The sequence below is a fragment of the Mauremys reevesii genome, linkage group 18 (assembly GCF_016161935.1).
Source record: "Mauremys reevesii isolate NIE-2019 linkage group 18, ASM1616193v1, whole genome shotgun sequence".
NCBI lineage: Eukaryota > Metazoa > Chordata > Testudines > Geoemydidae > Mauremys > Mauremys reevesii.
The window spans coordinates 10185839-10203321 of record NC_052640.1 but is presented as its reverse complement, the minus strand read 5'-3'; the positions used below and the strand labels follow the sequence as shown (position 1 = coordinate 10203321).

The 17483-nt window shown below is 43.7% G+C and overlaps 1 long non-coding RNA gene across 1 annotated transcript in view; it reads left to right on the top strand.

Annotated features, from left to right (window-relative positions):
• Positions 1 to 16505, top strand: part of LOC120386310 — a 29078-nt gene extending 12573 nt beyond the window's left edge. Inside the window, exons 2-3 of the long non-coding RNA XR_005589644.1 lie at positions 11009 to 11106; positions 15438 to 16505. This is a non-coding gene — a long non-coding RNA (uncharacterized LOC120386310). The remainder of the gene's footprint in view (positions 1 to 11008; positions 11107 to 15437) is intronic.
• The last annotated feature ends 978 nt before the right edge of the window (positions 16506 to 17483 follow it).

Here is a 17483-nt window from a genome sequence, read left to right as displayed (position 1 = left end):
CCCCCCTCCACCCCCAGCAGGGTCCAGGAAGCAAATACAGCATGCTCTGTAAGTGAGGGAGGCAGGAAATCTTTGCATAAGGAAGATGTCGGCTTATACAGAAGCATTAAGTGGTAAATGAGGCTGCACTCAAAGGCTGGGAGAAATGTTTGCTCTGAAACCTTGACAGCTAAATGTAATAATAAAGGCCTAAACTGAAGCACGCCGCAGACTTCCTTCTCTCACTTGCTGTTATGTGGGAGTTCGAAGCAGTTTATTATTCTGGGCCCTATTCTCTGTCTCACCTAATGACTGGGAAGAAGAACCCTGTTTTTATGATTGGCTTTGTCAAGCTGTCAATGGAGCTAACGCCGGCTGCTAACAGGGACAGCTCTGCTATCGTTGCATAGGTGTAAGGGGTGAAGGTATTTCTCACAGCTTGGGTTGTAGAGTTTCACTTAATTTCCCCTTCTCCAACCCCGGGAGCTATTTTCGTCAGTTCTGATCAGACAGGACTTGTACGGTTGTCAGCGCTTCTGTCAGTCACAGGAGCTACAGAAGGCTGCAGTGGGGGAAGGAGAGGCATTAATGTTTCTAGATGTGCCAAAGCCCTACCCTGGGGCACTGTACTGAGTGCAGGACTTTTTTTGGTCTTCTGTGGGGAATCTTTTTCTCCTGGGTGTAAAGGATTGAACATGGGGGATAGAAGCCAGGAGCTGTTGAATTCTAATCCCAACCCTGACTTGCTGTATGCCCTTGGGCAGATCATTTAAATTCTCTGCATCAAATTCATCCCTCCTGTAACTTCAGTGTGTAGTTACCACTGGCACAGATCTGGCCCTCTGAGTGTCCATTTCCTCACATACAAACTGAAGATACTTGTCTGCCTCACAGAGGGCAAGGTGAGGTAACTATGGTGCTCATGGGTTTTGTTCAGAGCTTTGTAACTACAGCTTACTAGCCGTAGGTAAGCATAATTGACCACAGACTGCCCCAACCTCTACCCCCGGGCTCTAGTCAGGCTGTACAGAATATAAATATGGGGTAGGATTTGGCCATTCACATTATTCTGGTATCACTAGTGTGATAGAGGATATGAGTGTAGATATAGGGCGAACAATGCCAGCCTTAAAGTGCTTGGTGGCCAGATGCCAACGTTCTGCCTTTTCCTGGTCAGGGCAAGCCTGCCTGATGCTCATCCAGGCCATGAGAGTTGGTAGCAGACCTCATCTGCCTGGGGAGAGACCATCTTTTGATGGATGAACAGTGGGGCTGTTTTTTTGGGGAAGGATTTTTTTTTTCCTGTGTTTCAATCACACATTGTAAATCTCACTCATTTAAAAAACAAAACCCCGACCTGTCCCTCTATCAGAATGTTACAGCTTGATAGCCCCCAAGGGGAGCAAGCAGAGCCTGCTCCCCTGGCCTCAGGAGGGGCGCATAGATCACATGCACCGAGGCAGTCAGGAGCAGCTGCTGCAGATGATCTCGTAAGCCCCTGGTTAAGGTGCCAGTAGACAGAAAGCTGTGCATTGACTGGGATGATTTGTTCCAAGACGCGTGAGCCACTTGCCATCAACAGAAGCAAGCAGGGTTGAATTAAGGCAAGCCAGGGCCTAGACACACCATGACACAAAGCCCCACATGGTTCTACCCCCACAGTCCCATCTCCCACTTGGAATGAGACTGATAGAGGGATTCCCTCCCTTCCAAAGAGGCAGGGGCAGAAGCCTGGGGCTCTGCTGTGTTTGGGTGCAGCAGAAAGGACTGAGCACCCCCAGGTCCAAGGAACTGAACGTGAGCTGCAAGTGCTTGGTGCTTCTGGAAATCAAGCCAAGCACGTCTCAAGTTGGGTGTGCAAAAATAGGGGCAGGCCAGGCCCCACTTCTGAACATTTTGGCCATAGAGGCTTGTGGAAGATGTCACACCCAGGCAAGGGGCAGAGGTTGGATTTGAACTCCAGTCTTCTCACTACCAGTGCTGTGCCAATAGCCATTGCTCTTAAATATAACTTCAGTTCCCTGGGAGATGTCTGGATGAAGTGGATTTGCCACATCAAGCACATTTACAGTGCCTAGTCCTGGTCTATGGTTAGGGAGTAATAATTCTAATTAAGTGGACTGACTTGTGCCCTCTTTTGAGTAAGAGACCATTTAAGTCTTGTAGGAGGCAAGTAAAGCCAGTGCCTGGCTGGAGTGCCTGGCACCTGTGCATAAGGCCGGGGATGAGGCTGCATCTGGTGTGTGACTAGAATGGTTTTTAGAAATGGCAGGGCATGCTGGGGTGCCTAGCTCAGTTATATAAGAGCACAGCAATGTTCTCCTTGTTGCTCACAAAAGGGAGATCCAAGTCAGAAGGTGGTTGAAGGATGCTGATGATTCTTTGTCAAGTTTATCCCTGTTTTCAATAAACAGGCCACAGCTTGAGAAAACACAGAGGCTAGCTTTCCCCACCTCCCTGACGTGCCTTTCGAAAACTGCCCAATGATCTCACCCTCGTGGCTTTCGTTTTCTGCATTGCTCCAGGAAAGTGCTTATTTCCCTGGCATGTCTTCCCTCCACCCCCAAAGTATCTGTGTCCTCCCCCCCCCCCCGGTGCTATTCATCTTGTGCTGCTATTTGAATCTCCCATTCCTTCCTGTGTGCCACTGGTGAAGGCACCTAATAGTAATAAAGGCAGGAGCTGGCTCTTGGCTAAACACGAATCTCTCTAACTGAGAAGAACGAGGCATTGCAAGAACTGGCTGGCATTGTTTCAGACAGGGGAAAGCCCTGTACCATCCCGGAGGAAGGGTCCTTTGTCCTCACAGATCCCGCTGATGTGAAGATGACTTTATTTTTTGTAACCCTTCCCATCTGCTGTTTTCCCCTTCGCTTTTCCATTTGTTATACTGACGGATGATCTCCCAATCACACTGCTTGCTTTTCTCCGCTGAGCCTTTCTTTAGAAACAAAGATAGGAAGCTACTCGCCTCTGTGGCCAACTGCAGCCCAAGGTTTTAGCTATTTGCCTTGGTGGCGAGGGGAGACCCAGGCCTGCCCACTACTTCAGGTCCCGACCCAGGGACCCTTTAGGCGGCAGCCACATGCTGCGTCTCCTTCAACTCCCACTGTCTGTTTCCCTGGGCCACTTCCCCATAGCCCTAGCACCTTCTCTGCCCCGTATCTGGGCTTCAGTCTTTCAGCCAGTCGTGCTGGAGCTCCCTCATTTCCCCTGACCTGGCCCAGCACTGCTCTGTCCAGGGTGCTGGCGGTTCCCTCAGCCCTTCAGGGACCCAGTCCTTTCTCCCTGGGCTCTTAAGAGGGAACTGATTCCTCTGCCCTGCAGCTCTCTTTATATATGGGCCTGCTCTGCCCTGATTGGCTGCTCCTTGCAGCCCCTCACTGATTGGCTGTCTGCTGTGCAGCCTCCCCTTTTAACCCTTTATCCACCAGTGTGGGGCAGACAATGCATCACAGGCCCCCAGAGTTCTTTTTTATAAGTAACTTTATTAGCCCCCTGATCTGCCTAGCTGTTGTCACTTCCAGTCTAGTAATGAAACCAACCCCACTGTGTAAACACATTACCTGAGTACTATGATGGCAAAACTTTACAAAATATTGAATGAAATAACCTCCAACTTCTGCAGATGGCTGGGAAGGGAGCAGCATTGAAATAATGTTACCGTAAGAGGCGGTAACAGCTCTTTTTTTTTAAGTTGTAGAATTTAATAAATCATCTTTGATATGAAGACAATATTTTTTCATCTGAAGGATCTCAAAGCTCTCTATATAGATACAGTAATCTCTACCTCACCCTCCATGAGGTAGGTATTATAATATTCTCCATTCTACAGATGGAAATTGAGAGGCACAGGGTGATTGGTCTGCTCAAGCTCTCACAGCTGGAAATAAAACACAAGTCCTAACTCTATTGTGCTAAAGTACTTTGCCACACTTGATGCATGTGCATGTACACACTGTGGAATTCTCTGCCATTCCATGGATCTGCATACAAGCTACCTGGTCTCAGGTGACCCACAGTGGCCAGCAGACAAGAGGAGAGACTCACCCAGAGCACCCCCATTGAAAGGAGATATGTAACCAACCCATGCAGCCTTTACAGGAGAGGTGGAATAAAAGGGGGGAGGGGGAAGTGTGAGTCTTGGAACTTCCTTCCGCTCTTGGATGTTTGTTCAAAAGTTTGGCTCGTGCAATCTTATTGAGCACTATGCAGCTCCTGCTGTAGTCAAGGTTGCCACTCAAGTCCTTGCCCTGCAGGATCAGGAAGAAGATAATTACTTCTACATGTCATGTGCCTCTTGATCTGCCATCTAGGAAGCTGAATCCTTACAGCATTTACCCTCAAGGGAAGAGATAAATTAAAAAAAAATCTGTTAAGTGACTTTCTACTTCTGTGCATTCCTTGTCAGCCTGCTCACCATGCTAACAAGTGTCACTATGGTCTTTGCTAAAGAACTTCAGGGATGAGGATGACAGGTACTGGAAAGGGGAAGGGAAAATGACAGATAAAAAGGATTGTCTGTGTCACTTCTGTGGCACCTGTCATTGAATTCAGCACTTCGTGTAGTTCTGAGTGATGGCCTTCCTATATTTTTAAATGGTAAGGTGGCCAGTGATCAGATGTGCTAATTCTTCTACGGTAGAGATGTTTTAATTGTGGGTATTGTGTAACAGGACCTAATCATGGGTTTCTTTTGGTTGTTGTTTATTTGTAATATTCATAGTTTAATTCTCGGCATCAACTACTTGCTAAATCGGATTTTGGAACTTAATTTGTCAAGCGTGGTTTTTTTTCTTTTCTTCTCCTCCCCCCCTTTAAGTTGATTTGGTCATACTGAGAGTTCTCTGTGTAGGAATTTAAAAAAAACCTCTTGATTAACTGAAAGGGGAGTGAAATGAAATATACAAATACAACTTTATTTCCCCTCCACTCTCTCGATGAATATCTTGAGGCTATTCTCAACTTATTTTATGTCACATGAGTGAGTGTGAAAATGGAAATGCATAGGGAAAATGGAAAAACATGAACATTCCTGTTACTGAAACAAAACTAAATTATTATGACAAAATGATCATGAATATGGAAAGGAAAACAAGAATAAGTGGTTTTTCCCATTGCCTAGCCCTAAATCTTGTGTGATTTGTACAATGGAAATTCAACACACGAATGACCATAAAATTGAGATGTGGAGAGCTGAGACCATTGTAATATATAGAAGATATACAAACTGTTTAAAAATAAATATTAAAAAACAGCCTATCTCTTCTTTCTGAACAATAAAACATCCATCCTCCAATCCTTATGGCCTAGCTGCTTCAGTTCAGAGAATCCTAGCAATTAGAGCTTATTAATTCAAGTAGTCCATCCACCAGCACATGCAGGGTTGTTCCCTACTCTACGAGTGAAATAATGGCCCCCTTGAAGTCAATGGCAAAACTGCCTTTGACTCCAAAGTGGCCAGGATTCCACCCAATATTTCCTAGTGATTTGTCCAGTCTCGTGTTCTGGAGGAACATATCTGCTTTGATACCTAAGTGTGCAGTAGGATCAGCTAGGATTGGAGTTTTAGAGCCAAATCATGCTCTCCCTGGGAAGAATCAGACATAGGCATCAGGAAGTTGCCAAATGATCATTTTTCTGCAGTTTTAAACCTTTAGGGTCTCTCTAGATTGGGGAACAGGGATTGTTCCTTTTCTTCTGTGACCTGTGCAAGAGTTTTGGCTTTAGGGCTTAAGGATCATCCAGACTCATGAAGACTCACTTCCTTGGCAAACCTGTCCGCTGTACCCCTCCCTTCAGTTCTTTTCATTGCCAACTTAAGCAATCCTGCCTTGGCTGAACGGATCACTGGGTAGCACCAACGATAGAGACAATGCCTAGTCTCAGGGGAAACAGTCATGACGAGATGACCTTTTGTCGTCTCCTTTTGTCATCTACGCAGAAAAGAACCTCGTAGTTCAAAACCTTGCTCCCTCCCAAGTTTCTCTCATATTGATGAAACTCAGACATGGCTGCAAAACAACTGTATCTTTGGTTAGCTCTTTTCCCCCTCCTCCATTAGTTTTCATTTTGCCATTCTGCACTTTTGCGATCATAATCAGGACAACTAGTGGAACTGTCAAAATGCCATGAAAGAGTCCATATTTTTGGCTCAACCAGAAAGTACCCATAAATTTCATATTTCTCATGACCTTTCTAGCCAGATTTCACAGATGCAAGAAGTTCAGTTAGTTCACTAAGCTTTGGCTGAATATCTGAACCAACCCCCCTCCCCAGATATTTTTGAGGTTCACTCAGCAGCTGTAACTCAGTGAGCAAAGAATCAGCTTTGCTGAGCAGAGGTTTTGGGTGATTTGTTTAGCTCTCTTGATAATGTAACACAAGACTGATATTGCCACTAATTTCTTGCCTACATCAGTTTTGGATTGTGATCACTATTCTGATTTTTATAAACAGCACACTGTTAGACAGTTCATCAGCTATTGAGGCTTACAGTATCCAAAGTGTGTGTTCATGAACAATGTCTTTTTAATACCTCATTTTACACAGGTTCCTTTAAGAAAGATGAAAGTGTAGAAATGTCAGCTGTTGCTAGTTATGCATAGTCAGTGAAGTTGCTTGACCTCTGCAGATGGTGTGTATATAACTCCTAAAGTGCCACATTTTTGTGGCACGTCTGGATCATGAATATACATTTTCCACGGAAGGAATGTTTACTGATCTTGGTTCAGAACAGGAGTTAGGGATGGAATAATCGAATTCTTTTTAGGCCTGACTTTTAACTCTGACTGGTCTTCAGTAAATAAGTGTCCCAGGTAGGCAGTTCCATGAACTCTGTTAATTAGCCGAGCCAGGAGGGTTCTAATATAGAACAGCTAAATGTGCATTTTTGTTAACTACCTTGCTTAATAATAATAAAAAAAAATCTATAAAATTGGCTTTTTTTTCTCAAAACACCCTACTGATGCACTAGGCCAGTTTTTCAGATGACTTCAGTTATCTTCCAGCATCTGCCCTGTAAATTTTACTCACTGATCTGACTGCAAAATGCCTTTTTATGTCCACAATTTTAAAAAAACCTTTCTATTGTGCCCATGCCCAGGATATCTCTGCACCTGCAACAACACGTACAAAACTTGCAATTCTGGCTGGTGTAAAGAATTGTGGACACAGTTTCAACTGCTGCATTTGAAAATTGAACCCATTAAGACAGAAATCAAGAGTTCCAACGTTCAGATCGCATTCCCTAAAGTGAGACACGAGCCAGCCGATACATCTCTGTGTCCTGTCTTGGTGCTCTCTGAGGAACTGTGTAGGGAGAGATTTCCCCTATCAGATGTATTTGTATTAGTATTTTCTGCTCATGGAGAAAATTCTGGGCTGCTGTTCAGTGCCTAGATTTTTTTTTTATTACAATTTTTAAAAAATCTGACATCTGGGTTAAGGCCAATCACACCCTTTCTCTTTTCTGGAGAAGGTAGTTGATTTGAAGTATATGTTCCTGTCTTTTGTTTTACCCTGCCTCATTGTCTAAGAAAAGATGGTGAAATAGATGGGCAGTGTACGCATATATTTCACAGAACTTGTGGTCAGCTTGTGGCATTCTCTTCCACAGAAGGTCGTCAAATGCAGTCTGCTGTAACTAGATTTTTAAAAAGGAAGGGTTTGACAATGTCATATCCACAAACACAAGGGGCCTCAGTGCCGGTATCTTGAATTTGGGCTTTTTTTTCCCACTTTTTCAAGACACTTGCTCCTCTGGTCCCTAGGAGTCACAGTGCCAGGGACTCACTTCCTCTCTTTCACCTGCAATCTCCAGCCCCGGAGTCGGTGCCTATACGAGGAGCCGCATATTAACTTCTGAAGAGCTGCATGTGGCTCTGGAGCCATAGGTTGGCCACCCCTGTTCCAATCGGTATTCATAGTCCATCGTTGGTAGTGCTTCCTGGTTCACTCCTCTCCCACTGAAGATCCCTGGCTTGCTGTGGCTGGTGTTAAGTGCTTGTTGAAAATCTTCGAGATAATACATTCTTCCTTCCTCATTTGCACAGTGAAGTATGAAGCTGAAAGGGCAAGAGAAAAGATTAGTGGCCCTAAAATCTTCTTTCTTTCTGTGATAGAGCTCGGAGATTGACTCCAAAAATCTGGTTAGCTGGCAAATACAAATTCAGACACACTGGCGGCCAGATATGCCCAGCTGTATGTGTGCCACCTGCTGATCCATGTGTTGTATGGGCTGCCTGCCACTTGCATTACTTACATTGTGCTGGGATGCAATAGCAGAGAACAGGAGCCAAATGCAAAGTTAAGCAGCATCTTTTTCTCTAGTTGAAGTTCTTTCTTCTCTGGTTGATTTGCTTTGTTAGTTTTCTCCTGTCTCATCCTACAGCAGCAGGCAAGAATGCCAGTGATGACACCATTTTTTTGTTCAAACCTCAGACGCTGGTTTAGAGAGAGATGTTCACCTGACCTGAAATTTATAGCTAATTGATAGGGAAGGATTAAATTTTTCTGATGATGAAATGGGGAAAACCCTCAGATAATATCTTGAGGTTTGAAAACATCTGTGTGTGTAGTTACACTTCACGATTGTGCAAATGTTCGCTGTGGATTGTCCTCACAACTCCCCAGTAAAATAATTGTATTATTACAATGGCACCTAGAAGCCTCAATCGTGCGGGTGCTGTGTACGCACATGACAAAATGGAGGTTCCTACCCTAAAGAATTTGCAGTCTAGGTACATGAGTGAAAACAGGTGGATACAGCAATACATAGCAGAGCTGAAGTTAACGGTAAGCTCATCGGCATTGTCATCCTCCACAATTGGTCCCCTCTTCCTTTGTCTATCCTAAGCATTTGGCGCCTGGCGCCTCACCCTCAAAGTCCGTTGAAGTAAATGCAAATATTCCCATGGGTTTGGGGATGAGACCCATACACAGTGGTCATCACTATGACCTCTAGCCACTCTGTTGTCTTGGGTTTCTCTGTTAAGCCTGCCATGGAGAGAGACTGGACTACATGGCAGTGGTTTCTCCACTGGCTGGGCAGTTTGAAGAAGACTGCTCAACTGTAGTATCCATTCTGTGGGCCAGCTGAGAGCTTGGGCCTTGAGGGCATCCTTCAACTGTGCTCAACAAGGGAAAATGTTCAGTGCTGCTAACACTGCCCTTAACTCTTGCAGTGACACATTCCCACCTCTGCTTTTCTTAATCATAGAGTGAATTATGGCCATAATGAAGGCTGACACTCTGAACTTTCCAGCTCTTGTTAGCTTGTGACGACCTGAATGCTTTAGAACTTGGTTCTTTCAAATTGATCAGTGGAGACTTAACCATGGAGGTATTAATGTGCCTTGTGATGGGCTCATGTCTTATGGTGGGGTGTGTGTGTGATAGAAAGGCCTTAAAATAAATTGGTTTTGCCCAGTTGTGCAGCACATGGAATCACTGTTATACTGATCTAACTGTAGTGAATTTCTTTCAGCCTACAGAAGATCTTTGTAAAATAAAGGGAATACATTGTGGAAAGAACACTCGAGGCTCATTTTAGGAGAGTAAGGCCCTTGATTTAGTATACAATATACACTGCAATCATTGCTTGCTTATATGTATCAGAACATGTCTATATTGCCGAAGCCCCTAGGCTCCTTTAAATCAATGAGAGAGAATACTTCAACATCTTGTGATTTATAACAGCTGGCACCATCCACATAGTCCCCAAGATCATGAGTGCAAATGCCATCCAAAGTGTGTGAATCCGTGGACACCCTTCTCCAAAATTGACTAAGATAATCATTTAGAATTTAGGTTATGCATATGTTTCATTCAGCCTCTTTCAGAGACAGTGTGACCAAAACAATAGGCCTTCCTTTGAACCCACCATGTCCTGATTTGGTAGGAGCAGAAAGGGAGAGAATTCCAGACTCATGAACCATTAACTGAAATTCCTTGTTGCCAAGGCCTCCCCTCCCATAATTCAAGGGAATTGATATCGGCTGTCTTAAGGGTACTCAAAAAGCATGATAATTTCTTTAGTAGTACTGCCTCAGGTCATACAAGGGTTAGTTGACTGACATCCACTCCTTGAATTGCACTCAGAAGCAGAGAGTACACCAGTACTGCAGGTGGATCACCAGTATAATCTCAATTCAGTTCACACAGCTAAGCACTACAGTAGACTGCTATTTTCTGCATTAGGGGATTGTTCCTGTATCCTCTGAGTTTGTGAATTGGTTGAATCCCATTGACTTGAACAGAAGATGGAGCAAGCCCTAGCTGAAGCTTTCAAGTGATCTACAAGGGTCTCTCTAAGTGCATCTCATCATATGAACATCACAATGGTGAGGTGACAGAGGCTTTGTCTACATGAAGTTGTATGGGTTAAACCAAAGTAATTAAACTAGGGCCTACTCCTCCTGTGTGGACAGTCCTATTTCAGTTTAAACCCCGCGTTATTTTGGTTTAGCTGAAACTGAGGAAGCTGTTTAAGCTTAGACCAAAATAAAAGTCACTCTTATACCAGAGTGTCTGCACAAAAATTTGAACTGGTATAAGTAAATTGCTTTAAAAAACAATTTAAATTAAACCCATGCAAGGTTCTTATGTAGACAGTGCCAAAACCATGAAGAACTGTGGTGTGGTCCCTTGCTAGAGAAAGGGTTGGAACCTCTTACCCAAATACAATTTAGAAAAAGCTGTTTTGATGTTTCACCCACTGCTGCTCCTTGGGATGCCAGATGCCAATGAGATGCAAAATAATTGCTAACCTGCAATCTTCTGGCAAACCATGGGCAATGCCTCTGACTAGATGGAGCAGATATAACCCAGGCCAAATCTTTTAGAGGCGTATAGTGCTCCGATCCCTATTAGTATGATCACAGGAATTATTATTTGTAAATGTTTGTAATAAATGGACAGTGCGGCCAAATTTAAGCTAGCTTTGTTAAGAATGTAACATCCCCAAAACTATGGGATGGTTGGAAATGCTTCGTATGCTACATATGACATCATGTAAATCATTTTACAGGTAAAAGGGCATATCATGTCAGAAGTTTCTAAGATTGAGGAATTGTGTCTACATGCTGATGGCATCATAGGGCTCATTAAGTTTCAACACTCGGTGAGGTAGGTAATAATTATTTTCATATAGCAGGTGGGTAAAATGAGGCACTGCCTGGGTAAAGTACTTGCCCAAGGTTGCATAGGAAGTCAGTGGCAAAACCAAGAGTGTGTCCCATAGACCCCCGCTATTGCCCTAGACAACACTGACGCAACAAGTTGAGTAGCAGGCAAGCTCTTCGCGGAGGGGGGCACGCCGAGGCTTTCCTAACACAAGCCTGCACAGAACTTTTCAAGCCAAGGCGTGGAGAGTAAATCTACTGTTTAACTGTGTTAGCTCAGTTTGACTAATGCTTAGAGGACTCTGTCACAAACAGTAAATTACTGGAAGAAGAAATTCCCACCAAGGTAACGAGTGCCAAATAAAATGCATTAGCCAATAAAAGCACTATTAGAAAGCAAGCACTTTTAACATGATTTACAACAGGCTGGAGCTCCACAATGGCAAATGGAAGGAAAGGAAATTACACCATGGGAGGACTACTACTTTTGTGGTACATGCTGGAAACCAACAGGGACAACTTTAAGTTGCTGCTGCACATGGCACACCTGAGTTTAGCCTCCCAGAAGAAAGAGTATTTGAAAGGACGAATACCAATGAGGGAGACGGAATTGATAAGCTTAGTCCAAGGGCTAACTAGCAGGTGCCAGAATCTGTTTTTTCTGATTTAGGAGCCTATTACTTCATGGACTTCTCGTGAAGTCAGGTACCTTACTCCCACTGAGTGGTATCGGGGCAAGAAAGAGGAAAGATGAGCCTCAGATCAACTAGTAATGATTGCTGACGGATAGTGTAAGAGTTTGTGCCATTGGGTAATTTGGTGGCTAGACGATCCATTTGCAATATGAGATTTAAAAAGAGAAGGTGGGTAAAGGGAGGCACTGTGGCTCAGTGGATTCACAGTGGCTGGGGGCTCAAGAGCTCTGGATTCTAGGCCCATCTCTGCCATTGGCCTGTTGGGTCACCTCAGGCAAGGCATATCACCCCTCAGTGATGGAGAAACTAAAGCATAAGCATGGGAATAATGATACTTACCTCCGTTGTACGGTGCTTGGTGGTCAACTGACCAGAATCTCTACAGAAGAGCGAGGACTTAAGAAGGGAATTTTCAGGATGCTGAACTAACCCAGCCTAGGGAGGCATTTTACTGTCATCAAACAAACCTTATTAGCACAATACTGAAGGAACAAGACCTCTCCCAGGGACCAATCTGACAAGGAAGGGAGAAAAACCTTGTCATGTTAACCGTAGCCCACTTTGTACTTCAGAGAAGGTGCATGTTTTCCATTTGGAATTAGCACCATTCTACTCTAACGAAGGGATGATCACAGGGAGTAGTCCGAAGGAGGCCAACATGAAGAAAGCAATCTATATATTGAGCTGCCTCTCCCTGTTTAAATGCTGTGTCATTTAACAATCTAACAAAATGTTGCTACAGTGTTGTAATTAAGTGATTATTTTACATAGGCGGCTGCCTTACAAGCTCTGTATTGAATTACCAAGTTGATATGCTGATGGCTTGAAATCGTATTAAAATGATTTAGTGCCAGATTGGTGTTGCTGCATTAGGGCAGTTGGTACAAAACAGTTCTCGTGCACTGTTCTTTTAAGAGGCACCAAGGCTAATCACACGCTACCTGGCCCAATGGCCTCTTTTTAAAAGGATATTTCCTGTTGCAAAGAGAATGTGGGGAAACAGAACAACCCCTCATCTGTGATGTTAAAGTTTCTTTATTACATTTCACAGTGATCTTCCTGAGCCACTAGGAGCTTGGCACCAACATGGAGCTAGAGTTTTGGTGGAAGGCTCTCCAGCCGCTCCTGTGTAATAATATCCATATACTGGTCTTTCTTGGCACTGCTGTGTACAGGAAGTTCTGGTCAGGTTGTAATATTCTCTAAATGACCTCCTCATTCCCCTGAAAGAATCCTTTTGCATGTCTCACTGTACGTGCTATTGTTTCAGTTTGTAAATCTGTTGTAGTTTTACTGCCAAGGCACAGAAATATAAATTACGATGCCCAACAAACTCCCCTCTTCTCCCCCCCACCCCCCATGGTCTTACCTTTGACCGTGCAAATCTTTCTGCCAAGGGATTGAGCTCTGTCCTTAGCCAGAGTAGAGGCCCTTCTTACATGTGCAATGGTGTTATAGCATCCTTATGCCCCTTTTTATAGCTACTGGCACCTCATTGACTCCCGTCCACATTCAGAGAATAAGAGGGTGACAACCGTTCAAAAGATAGTTGGGAATCTAGACAGAGGTGTCACAATATTGTGGTGTACTTTGGGCCCTAGATCCTTTTCAAAGAACCCAAAGGAGGGGTAGTGGGTCCTAATTCACCAAAAGAGAGGGGGTGGGGCTGGGGTTTGCCGAAGGACTGGGTGGGGAAGGAAATAATTGTTCTTCTGAAAAGGAGACTGGAATGCTAGAGAATGGAAGTGGACCGTGGGAAGACTGAGAGGTGGGAGGCCTACTGGATTAACTCCGAGAAGGCTATCTAGAAGCTGGAGAGGAGGGGATGTGCCTATTAGTGGAGTGAAGATTGTGTTAGAATGGGAGAGAACAAGTCATGGACCCTGGAAGCGTATTTTAATGGTTTGGATTATTCATATCCGCTTCTGATATGCAAAATGGAGACAACAACCACTTTTTGTTGTTGTTGGCACAAAGCTTTTGGGGCCAAAATGATGATAAAGTGGAATAAGCTGCACCTCTGCAAGGCCCTGTGAAGGATACAATTTTTAGAGTCATAAACTACTTTTTATGCTTATGGTTCAGATGTTCACCCCGGGCAGCAACTTGCAATCAATCCAATGTTTTCTCTTATAATTCTGCTGGAAAACGGTGGTGATGATATAAAATACAACTATTCTATGATTCTAAAGGAAGCCTGAGAGAGAGAGGGGAAAAAATGATAGATTAAATTCTTAGCTTGTTTACTTGGTTACAGCTCCCAGTGGAGAAGACAGGGCTGAATTTCTCACAGATCGCTACAAGAAGCACTCACTTCAACTTGTGCTGTAGCCTCAAAAAAAAACAAAAAACATTTTACACTGGTTTATATGTACGGTTGTCCTGCCTGTTAAGGAAAGGCAGGTTGGTCTTGTGGTTAAGACACAGTGCTGGGGGTTTAAAAGATCTGCAGTTCAACATCTACTCCAGCACAGACCCAGTCTTATGTGACTGTGGGCAAGTGATGTGGGACGGTTTTGTTTGCTTTTAAAGCACTTAAGTGACTTAGGAGCAGCAACTTGGGGTACATAAGACACATCAGATTTCTGAAAGGGGTACAGTAATCTGGAAAGGTTGAGAACCCCTGGAAGATGCTAGGGCTAGATATCTGAGAACAGCTGTAACCAACCAAACATTAGATTAGATATTTCTTGAAATATGATGACGGTTTGTTGCCCCAAGGAAAGGGGGTCATGGCTCTGGGTATTTTTAAATTTGTTGTTCCTTTTTTCATACTTAGGGTAATTTCATTAAAAGATTTTGCATTTAATATCTGTAGCTTCTGTACTCATGATTATTCTCTGAGCTGCATCTTTAAATATGGGGTGAAATTTTGGTCCCACTGAAATCCAATGAGGGTTTTGCCATTGACTTCAGTGGGGCTAGGATTTCATCCAAGAGGTCTAGCTGCTTGTCTGCTATGAGGTAGGACCAAAAGGGGATTCCAAACAGGGCCGGCTCCAGGCACCAGCATTCCAAGCTGGTGCTTGGGGCGGCAATCTGCAAGGGGCAGCAGTCCCTGTTGTTTTGCCCCCAAGCAGTGCACCGAATTGCCGCTGCAGACGGCGGGGGCAGTCCGTGCGCCCTTAGGGCGGCAGGCGCGTTTCCGCGGTGGCGGCAATTCTGCGGCAGCTTCTATGTTTAGCTGAAGCCGTCACGGACAGCTAAATGCTAAACATAGAAGCTGCCGCAGAATTGCCACCGCCGCGGAAACGTTCCTGCCGCCCTAAGGGCGCACGGACTGCCCCTGCCCTCCACAGCAGCAATTCGGTGCGCTGCTTGGGGCGGTGAAAACTGTAGAGCTGGCCTTGATTCTGAACAGATGAGTTCACAGAATTGGATGCATTCAGCTTTCTTACACACTGTCCATGGGCAATAAATGGTGACTATTGCCTTGAGTTATGGGGGGGGTTATGTCCCTTTATAAACTTGCATCCAATAAATTCTTTATATTAATAGGTAACCCGTATTTGAATCCTGCTAAATTCCTGACCTCCCTATCATGAGGCACTGAGTTCCTCTGGCTAATCGTGTATTTTTCAAAAAGGAGGGAAAGCATTTCCTTTCAACTGTTTAAAAAAAATTCTTTTAATTTCACTAGGCAAATTGCATCTGATAACACAACAGGACCCCAACCAACCACGAAGGATCAATTGGGTATGATGCTTTCTGCTGCTAAATCTGGTAACACCCCTGAGTGAGGCAGACTCTAGAAAGAACTAGAAGACAATAGAGAGCTACAGAGCAAAATCCATCTTTAACAGTACTCTAATATGATGAAAAATCCAGCCTTGCAGCCAAATTGGATATAATTCAAGATTGTTTAAATGAGCCAACTTCTACATTGGTGCCGGCTGAGAAAACTATTGAAGTATTATCAATAGTTATCGGCAGTGTAGCAAGAACAAAAAAAAAAAAAGGTCTTTGCAAGCTGTGACAACCTCCGTTGGTGCATGACAATATTGCCTTACGGCAGAAGCAAGGGAATATAAGAAACAAAGTGAAATACTGTAGCCTTGGAGTGATTAACTTTTCAAAGAAAATAAAGGAAGAACCCTTTGACTACTTTTAAATACTTTACTTTTTCTTTTGGAACATAGGAGAACAATATTGCTTCTTTTATTTGTACTTGGAACGATTATTTAAAAAAAAAAATACCAGCAACAGGGATGGTGGCTTTGACAGCATTGTCACAATAGAAGCTGGAAAGAGGGGAGTGTCTTGCAATTAAGTCTGGATTACAGTAGAGGAAACACATGGATAAGAAATGAACCTCTAATTCCACTAATCTTGTCTGGGTGGTGTTTTGTCTGTAGACCCAGGCTATATCACATGATATGATCTCATGCATGGATTCTCAGGCTTGCTTGTCAGCCCAACAATTTTTTTTTTCAGAAGGGGCACACTATTATCTTTATCTGCTTTGTAGGGATAGTGTGAGGTTTGTTTAATGCTTTTTGATCCTCTGTTGAGAAGGCTACATATAGATGGGAAGTATTATTAATGGTAGTATTAATTGCCTGCTAACTCAGCATCCTATTTAATCTTCCTGTTGTATTTCATTGGCAAAAATATATTAAAAATATGGAAGATGCCCAGAGGAGATGCATACTTTTTAGCATCAAGCTCTGTCTAAGCAATTGGATGTACTGTATTTTTATTTGTGACAAAATCCACGTATATGATTTTGATACATCTGAAAAGGGAATTACATTTGCCTGCCACCTTTATCAGACCTTTGAGAATTTGTATTATAAATTCATGAATTAGGATGGCAAGGGATTAACTAGGTTATCCAGATTAGGTTTGTATTACAAATCTATTTCATTAGTATGAAAGCCTCTTTCAGCTCTAAAACCTGATTTACTAACCTCTTTTCCTAGAAAGATGCTGATTCTCTTCCCGCTGCTCTCTTGCGCCAATGTCACTGCATGTTATAAAAGCTGGAGAAGGGAGGGGGTTAAGGACTGGCCAGTTCTATACAGAAGTGGGATAGAGTGACCAGATGTCCCAATTTTATAGGGACAGTCCCAATTTTTGGGGTCTTTATCTTATATAGGTTCCTATTATCCCCCCCCCACCCCCTCATCCCGATGTTTCACATTTGCTGTCTGGTCACCCTAAAGTGGGACAAGATTGTAATCCTGGTATTACCAGGCCCTGCAATGGAAACCCATTGATGCCCACCTAGAACGTGCCTGTTCTGCACAGTGTAGCCATTTAAGGCTTTACATAGGGATGGAATTCAAGTCTTGCTCCCAGAAAAGAGGCACCTACCAGTTGAGCTCCAGATGAATTTCCACTAGTTGTAGCGGTATTAGCACATGTAATTGGGCAGTTGTTATTCCTGTCACTAGGGGGCAGTGGCAAACACAGGAATTCACCAATACAGTCAGTATAATGCACAGAGTGCACGAGCCCTGAAAATGGCGGCACTTTTTAGAAAACAGTAAATGGGCGCCCTAAAAAGTCTTTTCAGCGCATTGCAGTTGCACCAAGAATGAGAATGATTGTTACTCGTCCGTTTTGCGGCTTTGCTATTGACCCATTTCCGGTCCTGTATTTTATAGATTCAGGGGCAGAAACGTAGCCACTTATGTACACACTTTTTTTTTTTATGGGCTTGGGAATTAAATCAGCAGTAACA